General features: G+C 35.5%; 1 protein-coding gene across 2 annotated transcripts in view; it reads right to left on the bottom strand.

Annotated features, from left to right (window-relative positions):
* Positions 1-2,981, bottom strand: part of LOC121735849 — a 274,574-nt gene extending 271,593 nt beyond the window's left edge. For both annotated transcript variants that reach the window (XM_042126804.1, XM_042126806.1), the window contains exon 1: positions 2,604-2,981. The gene's annotated coding sequence lies outside the window, so the exon portion shown is untranslated. The remainder of the gene's footprint in view (positions 1-2,603) is intronic.
* Positions 2,982-15,124: the final 12,143 nt, after the last annotated feature.

The raw sequence follows: 15,124 nt of genomic DNA, 5'->3' as shown, positions 1-15,124 counted from the left end.
TGTTGGAAATCTAGTATTTGTATAAACGTTAGCAAATTTGCATTGCAGTTAACTCTTAATTGACGGCATTGTATACTAAAGACCTTACAAATTGAATTCTGTGGGTTGTAACTTGTATTTGCATTCTCCTTGACACTAGATTTGGCTTGATAACTGTTATTTGGATTATAATAATTCATATTATTAAATAATTAACTAATTAACTAAGCGAGGTAATAAAGTTATGTGTATTATGTTACCTTATTATTTTTTAAGTATCATGTTTTTGATTCTTCTGTAAGGTTAGGTAAAATCAGTCACAATAACTTTTAGGTAAAAAAATCACAATAACAATAGTATAATATTAAGATGATAAAAATTGTTTTAGGTGCTCCAAGATCGTTGATATCAGATACAACTGATTAGAAAACATATATTTTTTTTAATAAATCACTTTACAACTCAGTTGCGTCAATTTTTTTTATCGCGCGGAAATTTTACATTATCCGGGATAAAAAGTATCCTATGTCCTTTCCCGGGAATCAAAGTGTATCTCCATGCCAAACAGCCAAATCGGTTGAGCGAAGCAGTGAAGTTTGGGCGTGAAGAGGTTACAGACAGACACACTTTCACATTTATAATATTAGTGTGGATGCAGCAGTCACCTTTGATATCATATTGAACTCGAAAAATATTAAGATTCAAATGTTAATTTTATTCTAGATAGTAAATCTAAAAGACATGGACAGAACACAAACTAGACTAAAACTAGTAGAACACGTTAAGAGGCAACAATTACGTGTGAAGTCTGATTGATCTACGTTACAGCACAGTTACGTGCGAGATCCACTGATGTCTGTTATCAAAACAATCTGAGATAGTTTACAAGATGAGTCCAAACAGTTACTTGCGATGTTTACGTATACCTGTTACTTTATAAACAAAACTACTTCCACTCAAACAATAATGAAACACCTGCTGCTTTATAAACAAAACATCCACTCAAACAATAATTACTATGAAAAACTAATTGCTTCATATAGCACTGCACCAGGCCTGTCCCACTCGCGAGAATAGGTATCGAACTGTAAGTACCACCCGCGGGTGGCCAATCAGTAGGGACTCACAAGCGAGCGGAGACGCACGCGCAAGATTTTTCGTCGCGTATCTACTGTTTACTGATCATAGAGGAATTTTATTCATGATACTGATTTAACCGCTGTGACAAAATCGTTATAAATCTTATAAAAATGAACAATTAAGAAAGCCTAATGAAATATGTATTTGAATAAGGTATTTAAATATAAAAAGTAGATAAAACCAATTTCATACAAAGAAACGCACAAACTACACAGAAATAAACACAAGTTACTATGTTTAAATTGTAAAAGTTTCCTGCACTATAATCGAATATATAAATCTACTATAAAATATAGGTTGGGTTGCAAACATTTTATATTACTATAAAAAGGTTTGCTATTCGTACTAATAGTAATTTAAAAAGATTATTTTGTTTTCTAAAAGGCGAAAACCTTGATTTCGTCAGAAAAGGTACGAGTTATACGATGAAAAGAGAGCGGACATGTAGGTAAATATAATTGTAGGCACCTAGCACTGCGCGGTCGGAATTTGAACTTAATAGTATCGTAACATGAGTCGTTATTTCTTTTAACGGGTTTCGCTAGTGAGACTTCTGTTGGTACTACTAATATATATTCTGTGACTGCACAATGCACATGTGTTCTACTTGTAGAAGTTACTTTGTATGGAAAACAATAGCAAATGACATTATACGCTAACCACTAATATAATCCGTGTTGTCTAGACTTTGCAATAACAACTGTTTAGCGATCGATGAAACGAAGGGCTTGCGTTGGAATACGTCATTCAACCAGTTCACTGGGTTCGTTTGAAATCTAATTGCCATTTTTAGCCGTGAAATGAAAAAAACACGCAAAAATGGTTCTTATTTTAGTCATTGAGAATAAAAAACGGGAAAATATAGGTCTTAATTTAGTAGGATAATAAGTTGAACAATCATTACCAAGCCTAATTAACAGTAATAGATTTAATGATTTGAAAGGTTTGTTTGGCGCGGCAAAAAGATATAAAGTGAACGGATAAAAAGCCCACTTTTAATTTGCAACACTCTTTGATTCACAATTAATATAAGTTTTGACCTACAATACCGTAAAAAGAAATTCGCCAATCATCGTAACATTCACTAACATGTACTGAACTAGTATCTGAGGACACTGTAATTAAAAACTAATGGAAACAGCGATTAATACGTTAGATAGTTTATAGCCTTTGGAATATTAGTTGTCTCGTCTTTACAGTTTATAAAGTAAATCACGTATTAGAGTTAATTAATTTTTGACGATCTTTAAAATTCTCGTTTTCTGATTCATCTGCATTAATATCATTATTTTCCGGTTTTCATTCAATGTCATACAGATATAGTGGTTCTTGGACAGCAAGGCGCAGGGCAACGTAACTTTTAACATTCTTTAAAAATTTATAAATACTTTTGGACTTTTTGGAAATGTTTTACTGTGATTTTTCATCATCACTTTTTTAAATAAACCTCGTGTCCTATAGGCTTAAGACCATTTATAACTTACCTTTTGTACAGTTGAATTGCTTATTCCAGATGCAGACGTATCCAAGTACAAAATCAATAATCCAGATCTTGTGTTCGCTTGTTGCAAACAAATTAAGACTTGTATCACTTGACACTAAATACACACACTTCACAAAACTTAGCACTAAACCTGCTGATTCCGAGGCGCAGGAAGTAGCATACGGTTCTTCAAAAATATCTGTTAAAACTGGCGTTAACAGAACGAAGCGTCAGTTTCGCAGAGCGAAATATGGATGTCCGGAGGAGTCGCAACCAAAGCGACGGTTTAACGGATATTACCGGTCTTAAACTTTGAAAATCGTTTTGAATGTGTATCAAAAATGCGACGAGTCGCCACACACGAGTGAGCTGCGCGGACAGCGCGAGCAAACTGACGGTGACTCAAGTTGCAGAACCGAGGCGCCGCGCGGAGCGGCCATGCGTCTCACCGAGTGGACTTCAAACTTTTACGCCGACGAATTAAAACGAACCTCCGTCGCGTAGTAATTCCCAACACTTCTCAGTATTATCACATTGGTGGCATTATAAAGTTAGCGAGTAAGCTCACATGCTCCATGTCACCTTTACGAGCCCTTCAAAGCACTTTGTACTGTAGGCTCACACAAATTGTGCATTAATTCGATTAATCCTAGTCTGTCCACTGTTGCATATAATTTTTACTTAATTTATATTTCTTAACTTCTTGCCTTTATTTGCAAAAGTCTGCGACATTACAACTGCAGTAGTCAAAATTTTCCAGATCAACATAATATTTAACTAGACTTATTCTTTTTTTACCATATTTTACGAAATAATTTTGCATAACCGCTGCGGCTGACACGTAAATGTCCCTTCATAAACCTCTCAATCGCTTCATAAAATTGCAGAAAATAATCAAGATCAAGCAGAACAAGTAGTAAGTGAAATAGGACGAGTGGCGACTAAAAATAGCACGAATGTAGTAAGTGATGCGTTTAAACCAGTTGGTATATGTGGTATATGTGTTGAATTAGCATTCACTAATGGCAATCAATGGTGGTGCGTTCCCATTGATTGGTTAAGCGTTAAGTGTATTTTAAAAATTTACGTTGTCGGAAAACATGATTTGGTATTCACTACAGTGGAAACATTATGGTTTCGATTTGTGATGGTGGCATTATGCTTTCTGATGGAAGTACTCACTATGAACATAATATTATAGATAAAGATAGCGTTAGAAGTTATAACAGGCCTGAGTTGAAAATTGTTAAACAGTGCTCATAAATTGTACAAGCACAAAATATTATACTCACTTACTATATTATAATACTAGGTGCAAGCACGTCTGCAGTACTTTGTAGTCACTTTAATGTAAGGAAATATTTTATTTACGCTTACAATTTTAATAACCTTTATAATTATAGCAAACGCTAAAGTGACATTACACTTTCCTAGGAACCCATGAAGTTTATAAAATCATCACATCGGGTACTATAATTAGGATAAATGTGCATTTGTAGTAAATGCACATCGGAAAACATGATTTAGTACATATTCCATAGGTCACGTTGCTGAGAGAATGTTACCGACAATAACGGTACATGCAAAACGACATTTAACATAACTGTTATGCAACTATGCAAAATGTTTGTAAATAAAGGCTTTATTTGATAACAATCACCTAATACCGGTAACAAGTGGTAAAGGTTTTAGCCGTTTATTGTATACTTAGCCGTATCAACCGAACCGAAGAAGTAAAAACATAGTGGTAGCTATGTTCTTACTTCTTCGGTTGGTACTTAAATTAATTATTTTTAAAAATAGAGGCTTTTTTACTTCGATCGCGGATTCCAGGAAATGCTACTGTATTCTATTGTTGTCGGGATCAGCGGTGCTCTGATGGGGCTTTTGAGAACAATCGACTAATACTTGTATTAAATGGTAAAGGTTTTAGCCGCTTATTATGGAGCTGTATCAAATAACTATTGCAGTTTTTATTTTTCAAACGGGCTTTGGCAAACCACACATTCCCACCACTGTATCTCCTATGTCGCCAGGATCGACAGCGGTATCCAACCACGAAAAACCTTTGATATGATCTCAGGGGGACCGAGGCCCGAGGGACATGCTAAAGCTGTCTTGAGACCCGCGACGAATTTAATCAGAAGAAGATAGGAGGAGTAGGAAGTATATAGTTTTTCCTCACCTTAAAAAGCGGGAGACAGCACAAAGTTGCAATGACCGAAAACCAAAGAACAAAAGGGAAAGCACCACGGGAATTGCAGTTGTAAACATATTTTTTTGCTTGCAAGTAAAGCTTTCATTAATATTTATTTTCCTATCAAAGGAGAATTTTTCGGGGTTTTCTACAATCGAGATAGGCGAGAGGCTGACTCGGAATTATATCGTAATTTTACTTTATCATTTAATATCTTAGACTCTCCTTACTCTAAATATACAGGAAATAATATCTCCATTAATATACAGTGTGTAACAAAAATAAGTGGTAATACTTTAGGGTGTATATGTGTATCTTGTAGAGAGCTCACTGTAAAAGTAGCAGCAGATCTGAAAGACGACATTTTTTTTCACTTTTGTATGGGCAAGGGCCCGAGCGTCACGAGTTTCCCCATACAAAAGTGAAAAAAATTTTGGTTTTTCAGCGCTGCTACTTTCACAGTGAACTCTCTACAAGGAACACGTACACATCCTAAAGTATTATCACTTATTTTTGTTACACCCTGTATACACTATCTTAATTGATAATTAATGAAAATCCGGTAACATTGTGGGCATTATATAGTGTAACATTGAGCCTTATCAGCACCAACCTCACGGCCGATGGGCACTATTATTAACGTGTCGTCGTGTCTAAGACCCTTTCCTAGAATATTCATAGCTATATTATTATCATCACTATATATCTATTCAAACCTATATTATGACCATCTATATTATGACCATCTATATTCTATTCATACCATACCTGTATTATTACCATCGGCACCTAGATTCTACTATTCAATGCAATTAAGTGCAGCTTGGTGGTTGATCCAGCCCGTGCTATCAAACAGCTAAAAGAATCTCATAAACGTCAAACCAAAGATTAACGTCGGTTTGACGTTTTGTGGTTTGATAGGTCTACATATTCTATCCATTCACTGGATTTAAGAAGGAGCGATACTGCATTAACCCGGCTGCACATTTTCCGAATTTCTGATCAGAAAAATTCGGACGCCCCACCCCGCTCATACATTTTGACACGTCAGAACAAGAAAATGTATTCATGAGCAGAGTGAGTTCCGGCGGGGCGTCCGAATTTTTCTGATCAGAAATTTCGCATAATGTGCGTCCTGGCTTAATGCTGCATTATTATAAATTAACAGAATTATTGAGGTACATATCCCGGTATATTGAGATAAATTTACTTTTACAGATAAAATAATTCGAGACGACGACCGGAGGACCCTTTTAGAAACCATATAAGAAATACTCTCATAGGCTCCAAGGTATAATAACCATGATTAAAGCAGAGATTATCGTCAACAAGCGTTGGACGTGTCTAATTAAGGACTATGTGTAACTGGATTTTATTGAATTGATTTCTCAAAATTGCATGTTTCTCGAACACTGTGGTTACAGGGTTGTCATGACATTCCTTTGAATTCTTGTTGATATTCAAATATTATTTTGGTATATTCTTAGTAAACAAATCCGACCTACTAACCAAGTTCCATTGTTATGTTATATTTTACACATAACTTTAACAATTTAGGAAATCGTCATTGTAATGTGTATCATTTATTCACACAAATTTGTCATTGGGTAATAACAATTATTATTATTATGAGTGAGTACCAATTTACAATAAAAATAACAGAAATCGAGAAAATGCAATTTTATCGAATGCGTCCCATAAATCCATGCGTCATCGGCCATCGCTTCGAAGTTCGATTGAGAACGCGTTATCGTAATCGTTAGTGTTAGTAACATGTAATGACACAGTCTGGTGACTACAGTCGACTATTGTAGGAGTCTGGCTCTATACAGCTGTACATTAACGTGACCAGGAGCTAGGGTCAGCATGGGGTAGAATTTAATATTGGAAGCTGTTGAATTTTGTTTATGGTGAATACGATGGGGATAATAGACAAACATCCAAATTAAAATAGAGATCTATAGATACTATCCCCTGCAGACTTAACATAGGCCACCGACGACAGTGACATATTAGTATTGTCAAAAACAAGATAGGTATTAGATAATTCAACACTTTGACAATAAGTGGTATTCATATTAAGATTGTATAATTTAAATTTTCATCAAGAAACTAAGAACATAATTTCAAACTCTACCTTTATACTATATTTTGTATTACACAACATTATAATATTTTGTATATTGTTTCTTAATTCATTATATTCTGTCCATTCGTTTGTATGTTGTTTAAAGTTAAGATCGGATTTTTTTTTTACTGTTTTCAGCAATTTTAAGCTTAAAACCTAATTTATTTACAATCCACAACCCTAGCTCCAGATGCGTTTACGCACGTACATGAGCTAAGTAGGTCGCTGTGCAAACATTATCAATTACGCTATAACCATATAAATAAATATATATCTTATAGTATTTAATATGAGCTATAACATATTATATAGTAAGTGGGGCTAAAATGGTCGCTTTCGAGAATCATAATATTATGATAATTGATTCGTTTTTTTAAATTCGCAAAATGCAAGTTTGCTTGCAATTCATGTCTACTAATTCGTACTAATTTGACATTTGTCAGTTTGACAGTTTTGACAATTCATTTGCTGAATTGATTGAGAGGAATCGCTAAATGTGACCATTTTAGCCCCGAAGGTGCGGTGCAAACAGCAACGACATGATTATTTTCAAAGGCACGTAAGTAAAAATATTTTCTCATTTTTATTATCCATTCATCTACTTTTATAATTAGGTTTGATATCCTACTAATATTATAAAGGCGAAAGTTTGTTTGGATGTATGGATGTGTGGATGTATGGATGTTTGTTACTCTTTCACGCAAAAACTACTGAACGGATTTTAATGAAACTTTACAATAATATAGCTTATACATCAGAATAATCAGAATAACACATAGGCTACAATTTTAACCGACTTTCAAAATGGGGGAGGTGTTATGTTCGTTTTCTTATGTTCAACGATTACTCCGCAGTTTGTTAACCGATTCTCAAAAAATTTCTTTTGGTATATAGGGTATCATCCCAATTTGGTATTATATTTACAAAAGTGGTGATCTGATGAAGGATGCATAATTACTCGAGGGAACTCCTCAAAATTTATATGGAAACATGTGGTGAGAAGTATTCTAAGCATATTATGCTACCAACAAGTAAGATTTTGCACCGAGGTATACCTGGTATACCGTGGTTCGGAAGGTGCTGAGAGAACTCCTGATTCTTTATAGATACAAGTTTGGGAGTTTCGGCGTTGTTTTAAGAACGGAAAGCATATGCTACTATGCAAATTACATTCATCATCATCATTATCATCACTACCATATTTTTATACCATACATCGTCCCATGGTTATGACTTATGAGCCTATAATGACCCTGTTATTGGTACTTTTCATAGTCTTTTAGATAGAGACTCGAGTTTGTCAAGAGATAATTGAAAAAATCTATACTTAATATTGCTTGAGAGTTTGTTTGCTTCAACGCGCTAATCTCAGGAACTACTGGTCGATTAAAAACTTATTTCAGTGTTAGATAGCTAATTTATCGAGTAAGACTATAGGCTATATATTATCACGCTAAGACTAATACGACCGAAGAAACTCAGGAAAATGTGAAAATGTGTAAACCAAGTGAAGGGAGTAGGGACATAAGAGCTATTTTTTATGGGAAAATGTACGGTTTCCGTAGAATACCTAATTTACGCGGGCGAAGCCGCGCGGGACATCTAGTGTGAGATATAATTGCCCTTTTAGTACATATTAGCAGTGGTATAGTATCCTTTTTAGAGCCCTGTCTTACTCCTCCTTCTTATGCCTACGGTTATAAGAAGTACTATCACAACAGAGGTCCTAAAGGAAAATTCTATAAAAGATAGAAAAGAATAGGGAAAAGAAGAGACAACAACAAAAATAAAACAAAATAAAAGAAAGAAAAGCAGAAACTGTAAGTGAACGGCCTAGCGATAAATGTTAGACTTGCAGTTATTAAATAGCTTATCGCACGATTGCTCCAGGCTACGGTGTAATGAATAAATAAGCACTCTAGAATATCAAATTATTAACAGAGTAATGAACCATGCAGCCCTGCCCATCTCTGTTACCGCATAGGTTCTGTCATAGACAAAGCGATAGACAACCAAGCGGGAGAAAATTCAAACGATTGTAGAGCCGTATTGACCAGGTCATGTTGACCAAAATGGACAAATATAGGCAATCACAAACGCCCACATTCGTTTATAATTGCCCAAGATTGATATATGTTGGGAATAATGTACACAGCCGCTCAATCTTGCTGCAAAAGTTATCCATCATGGGCCATGGCCAAAACGTGAAAAAAAATTCAAACCAACTATGATATGGTTGACCCCGTCATTTGGATTTTGGACCACAAATACATACTGTAGTTGCCAATTTTATTGCAAGAGCAAAAGATGTAAACCAAATTCATGTGCTTTTCCTTTCTTCTTTTCACACGCTGTCGTTTCCTGTAAAAAAATATCGAAGATAAAGTAAAATAATAAGTCCGAAACCTGGATTATTCCTAAGTTTCTCATGACCGTTCAGATCATCAATTTTAACAAGCATTCAGATATCAGATACTGTTACCGATCAAAATTAGACCTTATCGATCTTCGAGAATGGTCATCGCACGCAATTAGACCCACGAAGCTGCGTTATGTCATACTCTAGTTTATTGCTATATAATGACATGACTCGTCTAATGGTCCGTCCTTAAGGTGCATTTTCCCTTGCACGTCGGCATAAAAACTACGGATCATAACACGATCCCATCTATGCCTCCGAGCCAAGGAATGTAATGGATGACAGAGTATCTGTAATTACCATGTAGGGCCCTATAATGCATTTCTGTCATGTTCCTTCAGTTTTGTTTTTGTGGGCTGTTTCAAGGATATTCATGCGAGGTTTTAAATATATCCCTTTCTTACTCTTTTATTATTACAAGCAACGGTAAAAAGTGATCAATCTTAATTCAAATGCCATATTAACTAGCTTCATAGTTGGTTGGTTTGGAATATAAAAATCCTTTCAGAACCATTGAACCAGACTCCAGATCCAGAATCTTCAAATTTTACACAACAGAGCAATTTTCTCTCTAATGATGTAACCTTTAAAAATCCCTCAAAGCCCTCAAAGAGATTAAAGCTACCAATTTTATGCTGCCGAGATCACTGGCAAAATGTTAAGGGCCTGTTTCACCACTTCCTGATAAGGCTATCCACCAATTAACTTGACAGATCAAGTATGGAGAATCTGTCAAAAAAGTTGTGAATAGCTTATTAGGCACTTCATCAGAAAGTGGTGAAACAGGCCCTAAGTGTATTTACTGTAATTGGTAACTATATTAAAACGCTTAATTCTAGTAGCTATAACAAGTATGAAACAACCATGCACGATAACAATATTGCAAAAATTTCTTCAGCAAACGATCAGATTCTTCACAATCATAGTAAAGACGATAGTTAAACAAGACAATAGTCGGAGCGAATAGCTGTATCGTGATGTTCGACACCGTTAAGCCCACGTGAGAGGAATAAACGCTTCCGTGTATCGGGACTTTGATCAAAACCACACAAATCGCCGAATGCTCATCGTCAGGCCACCGGGCACTGTAGGACACAGGTTAATGCGAGAAGTCGTAATGTACCTATATAATAATAATCCTTACCAGTCACCAGATTACCATCTTCGTTTATGGGTTTCTTTTGCCTAAACTCAATATAATGCCAATACCAAATATTTATGTAGAATGTAGATTCTTTATTGTCATTGTAAATCGTTACGATATTAAAGAGGAGGATTTTGAACATTAAAAAAAAAGAGGAGGGTAATTTTGTAATTACTCATACATGTAATGAGCCATGGCAATTTTGTCTTTTCCTTCTGAATTTTTAAAGAAACCTGACCAACTCAACTTATATTTGGTGTAGACTTGGGCTTCTTTATAACCACTTGTTCGCTCTAGCAATAAAACTTGATTAGTTAATGTGTTGTTTTAGGGCAAAAGTAAACATGTGAAGATGGTCAAAGAAACCGCCCTTTACAAAAAACGTGCCGCATTTTGGACACAGAAAAAAAACATTTAGTAAAAATACAATCATTAAAGCTAATAAATAATAATGATATTTGAACGCTGTTCCGAAAGTAAATTTGAAACAAAAATTGATACAATATTAGATAAAAATATCGGATGTAGGTCAAAAAGAGGTAAAAGTAGCGTCAAATTGGGTAGAAAGAATAGATTCCGCAAGCCAGCCTCAGCAAATCCTTTCCAACGGGACTGCACTATAAAACCGCAACCAGCAATTTCGAAGGGCCCAGACTGTGTCAGATAACCGTATATTATATCGCGATAGCTGCTTGTATCTAGCCATAATTAATCTCCGATTTACATGCTACGGTAGAAATATCTCGATCGGTACAGGCAGTTTAAACTGTTCTTAACTGTTTGAGGTTAAACAACTTAGGGCGGATGCGTCTAACGCCTCCGTGGGTTTAGAGCTTAGCTCTTGAAGATCGTGGGTTTTATTCTCGCGTAAAAATGATGCCTATAAGTTTGGTAAGGACAATGTAGGCTGATCAATAATAATAATGATTATTATCTAATATCTGATAAGATGATCAATGTGTCTTATCACGTATGGTAATGTAAAGTCGGTAGTGTTTTTTATCTCTCTAGTTGTGGCATAGGTACCATCATTCTAATTGGTTACCGCCTCCGTGGTCTAGTGGTTTAGAGCGTGGATCCTCGCGATCCGAGCGAGCGTGGCTCGGAGGTCGTGGGTTCGATTCTCGCGTTGGAAACATATTATTTTCAAGTTTGGTTAGGACGATGCAGGCTGATCACCTGATTGTCTGACAAGATGATCCATGCGTCGGATGGGCATGTAAAAAGTCGGTCCTGCGCCTGATCTCTCGCCAGTCGTGTCGGTCTTACGACAAGAGATCCTTATCTCTGGTAACCTATTTAATTGTACCCAGTTTAATTGAAACCAGGCCTGTTACGTAGGAGTAATTTTATAGTGCCCAATTGTGTGCGCAGTACACAAGAGCACTCTCTATTCCTTTTACTCTCATAACCCAGTGGGACGTAAGACCGACACGACTGGCGAGAGATCTCTCCTTTTTTTGGGACAGAATTTAGACAACGTAAACATAATTAATTAAACAGACAAGGGTCTGTTTAATTAATTATGTTTACGTTGTCTAAATTCTGTCCCAAAAAAAGGAGAGATCAAGCCACATTATACTGGTAAATGATGTCGTATGTTCTGCCCTATCATTATCGCTAATAATGTCTGTTGGTAATTAACTTAATGCCAATTATCGGAAAGGTGGTCAAATATTTATGACATAAATCATCCCTTATAAGGATAATAATTTGATCTGCACCTTAAATGTTAGGTATTAATAGTTGTCTATAAAACATAGAACGCAATTTTAAAGGGCAGATGGTACCACACATGTCAAAAATTAAAAAAAATTAAATGTCACATCAGCACCTTGGCAAACAAAATATGCAAGTATATTTTTAACACAACCGAAGGAATTTGCCATAGACTCCTGCGCAGCCTATATTTAGCTCGCACGAGACCGTTAACTGCAAAAAGAAAACAACCTTGATCTTAATAAAATAATTGTATAGAATGCGAATAGTGGCCATCTTGATGCTGTGCCCTTTTCGATGAAATAACACTTTTTTTACGCCAGTTGCACGATGCAGATGCATCGGCACGCGTCATAACATACCTTGTGAATTCCTAAATTTTTTGCACAATAGGCTAGAATATCATAACTGGTTTAACGACGTCAGATGGTTTATTTGAAGCTTGCTTATTACACTTTTTAAACCCTATTTTTAGACCGACTCCTTCTGCTCATTTCAGTTATAGTCCAATCTCTTTCAACAGGGATATAGGTTCGAAAATAGACAACAATAATAAGCAAATGCTTATGATTGTCTCAATCAGGTTGTAGGAAAACAAAAAGGAGAAGAGTAACTATTAATTTTTGTGTGGGAAAAAAGGAAAGTAGAAGAAACATAGTTCAGTCAAAAGGAACTATTTTAGCTCTTTTAGCTTTTAGAGCTGCTACCTTTACAGTTACTTCTATATAAGAGACATAAAATACACACCCCGAAGTATAAACTAAGGGTTTTATTACACCTTGTTTATAATAATGATTATAGGATTTATCCCATACTATTGTCAACATCATTGTCTTACAAACTTCCCAGGGATTCTTAAGCTCTCTGAGCAAATAAAACAACACATACGATCTTGTTACGGTTTCATAACACCAGGTAATGTGTCATAATATGTCGCAAACCGCAGAGAATCATGTCCATTGTTTGTCATATGACAGAAGTATTGTACGTTCCCTTTCACTTTGAGCTTATCTCCGATCAAACAAATGGACCACTTCATCAGATTCGCATGGAGCATGTCTTGAATTTTTATTCGCGTCACTGAATCAACAGGTGACACTTCCATACTAATATCATATTATAGTGAAAGTGTTTTTGTCTGTCCGTCTGTTACCTCTTCACGCTTAAACCACTGAACCAATTTTGCTAAAACTTAGCATGGAGGTACTTTGAAACCCGGCACAGGACATAGAATACTTTTAGTCTAGTATCAGCTTTGACGGCAATAATAAAAGTACCAACACGTCAGCGAATTCTTTTTTTTTTTAAATATTTTTCTTAAAGCCAGCACCGCTATTAATCAGAATGATAAAGTTATTGAGAACATTAAAGATGAAAGTACATGACAGTTTCCGTTCGCATCTAGATTTGGAAGTCATAATACAGCTGATAACAATCATCCAGCGAAAGTGGAAGGAATACGTCCTGCTAATTAACTCTTCGTAACTGATGTTAAATCAGGTTATGATAAGATGTAATCTATTATATTATATCTGCATTCTTATAAGTATAGAAGTATAGCTATATAGATAAAGCTGATTAACTGATAGGTCATCGCAAGGGCTAAGCTAACCTGATCCGTACAGCTAGAAATTTCGAAGATTCAAAGATCCACTACGAAAGGATTATTCAAAATTTCACCCCATTTAAAAATGACCTTTTCTTCACCTATCAAGGCCGCACGAAAAGCCAGCATTTAAAGTAAAAATAATCCAACACAACCGAATAGCAAAATTACACAATCAGTAAATTAGTACCTACTAAGTATCCGCAATTAAACTTACATTCATCTTGTACCTTAGTACCAATTCAATGACAGTCCAAAGTTAAACATTACAAACATTACACAAGAATCCCACAAACACAACATTTTCAGTGACGCAACTGCCGTGGACGTCCTATCTAGAGACTCCCAAACGGACAGTGAAATATGGCGCGTTAGAATAATAAGATTTGTAGGCCCCAGATTTTGCTATATGAATCTAACATTCTAACAGCCTCGATAAAGCTTTGATATACGATGTGGTATTCTCAAAAAAAATTATGTATAAAAATGGCAGCTACTAATATAATACTGATCGGTTATCGGTTATCCGAACAAATAGATTTTCCGAGCACTCATAGATATGAGTGCTCGGAAAATCTAATAATATGCTAGTAAAACGTCGACTGTCCGAATTTCGAACAATGTAATTGGAGATCCAATTACATTGTTCGAAATTCGGACAGTCGACGTTTTACTATAGCTTCAAAGCATATTATTATTTTGTCTCTGTATAATTAGTAAGGATGAAAGACAAAGGATCCTCCAAAAATCTTCATGCAGAGCTACCGATGAGAAAGAGCCCTTATCAAAGGTTTACTGTCCTAGTCAATCTTTCTCTCCCATATTATCAAAGGTTAACTTTCCTAGTCAATCTTTCTCTCTCATATTATTAAAGGTTCACATTCCTAGTCAACCTTTCTCTCCCATATTATCAAGGGTTCACTTTCCTAGTCAATCTTTCTCTTTCATATTATCAAAAATTAACTTTCCTAGTCAAACTTCTGCATAAAGAGCAACGTGCAGTTGCAACATCTCTATCTACGAGACATCAATGATATCGGCTAATATCTGCAACGTGGATGTAAACACTTTACTTAACGACCATATTGTTAAGTGAGCTACCTTCAAAGGGCCTGCATGTTTAACTACGGTTACATCAATGCTAATGAAATAGTAATCAAAGTCAAAGGCCAAATAGTTTATGTATTTATTTACATAACTTATAATCTAAGGCTTCTCTTATTTAATATTTTTCGCTCTCACTTATGTAAAAAAATAATTTTCACAGAACTTCGTTAACTTCTGTGCTAACTGCTAAGGAAGCCGTACA

Source organism: Aricia agestis, chromosome 18, assembly GCF_905147365.1.
Source record: "Aricia agestis chromosome 18, ilAriAges1.1, whole genome shotgun sequence".
Lineage (NCBI taxonomy): Eukaryota > Metazoa > Arthropoda > Insecta > Lepidoptera > Lycaenidae > Aricia > Aricia agestis.
The sequence above is the reverse complement of the archived record's forward strand: the minus strand, read 5'-3'. Positions and strand labels throughout refer to the sequence as shown.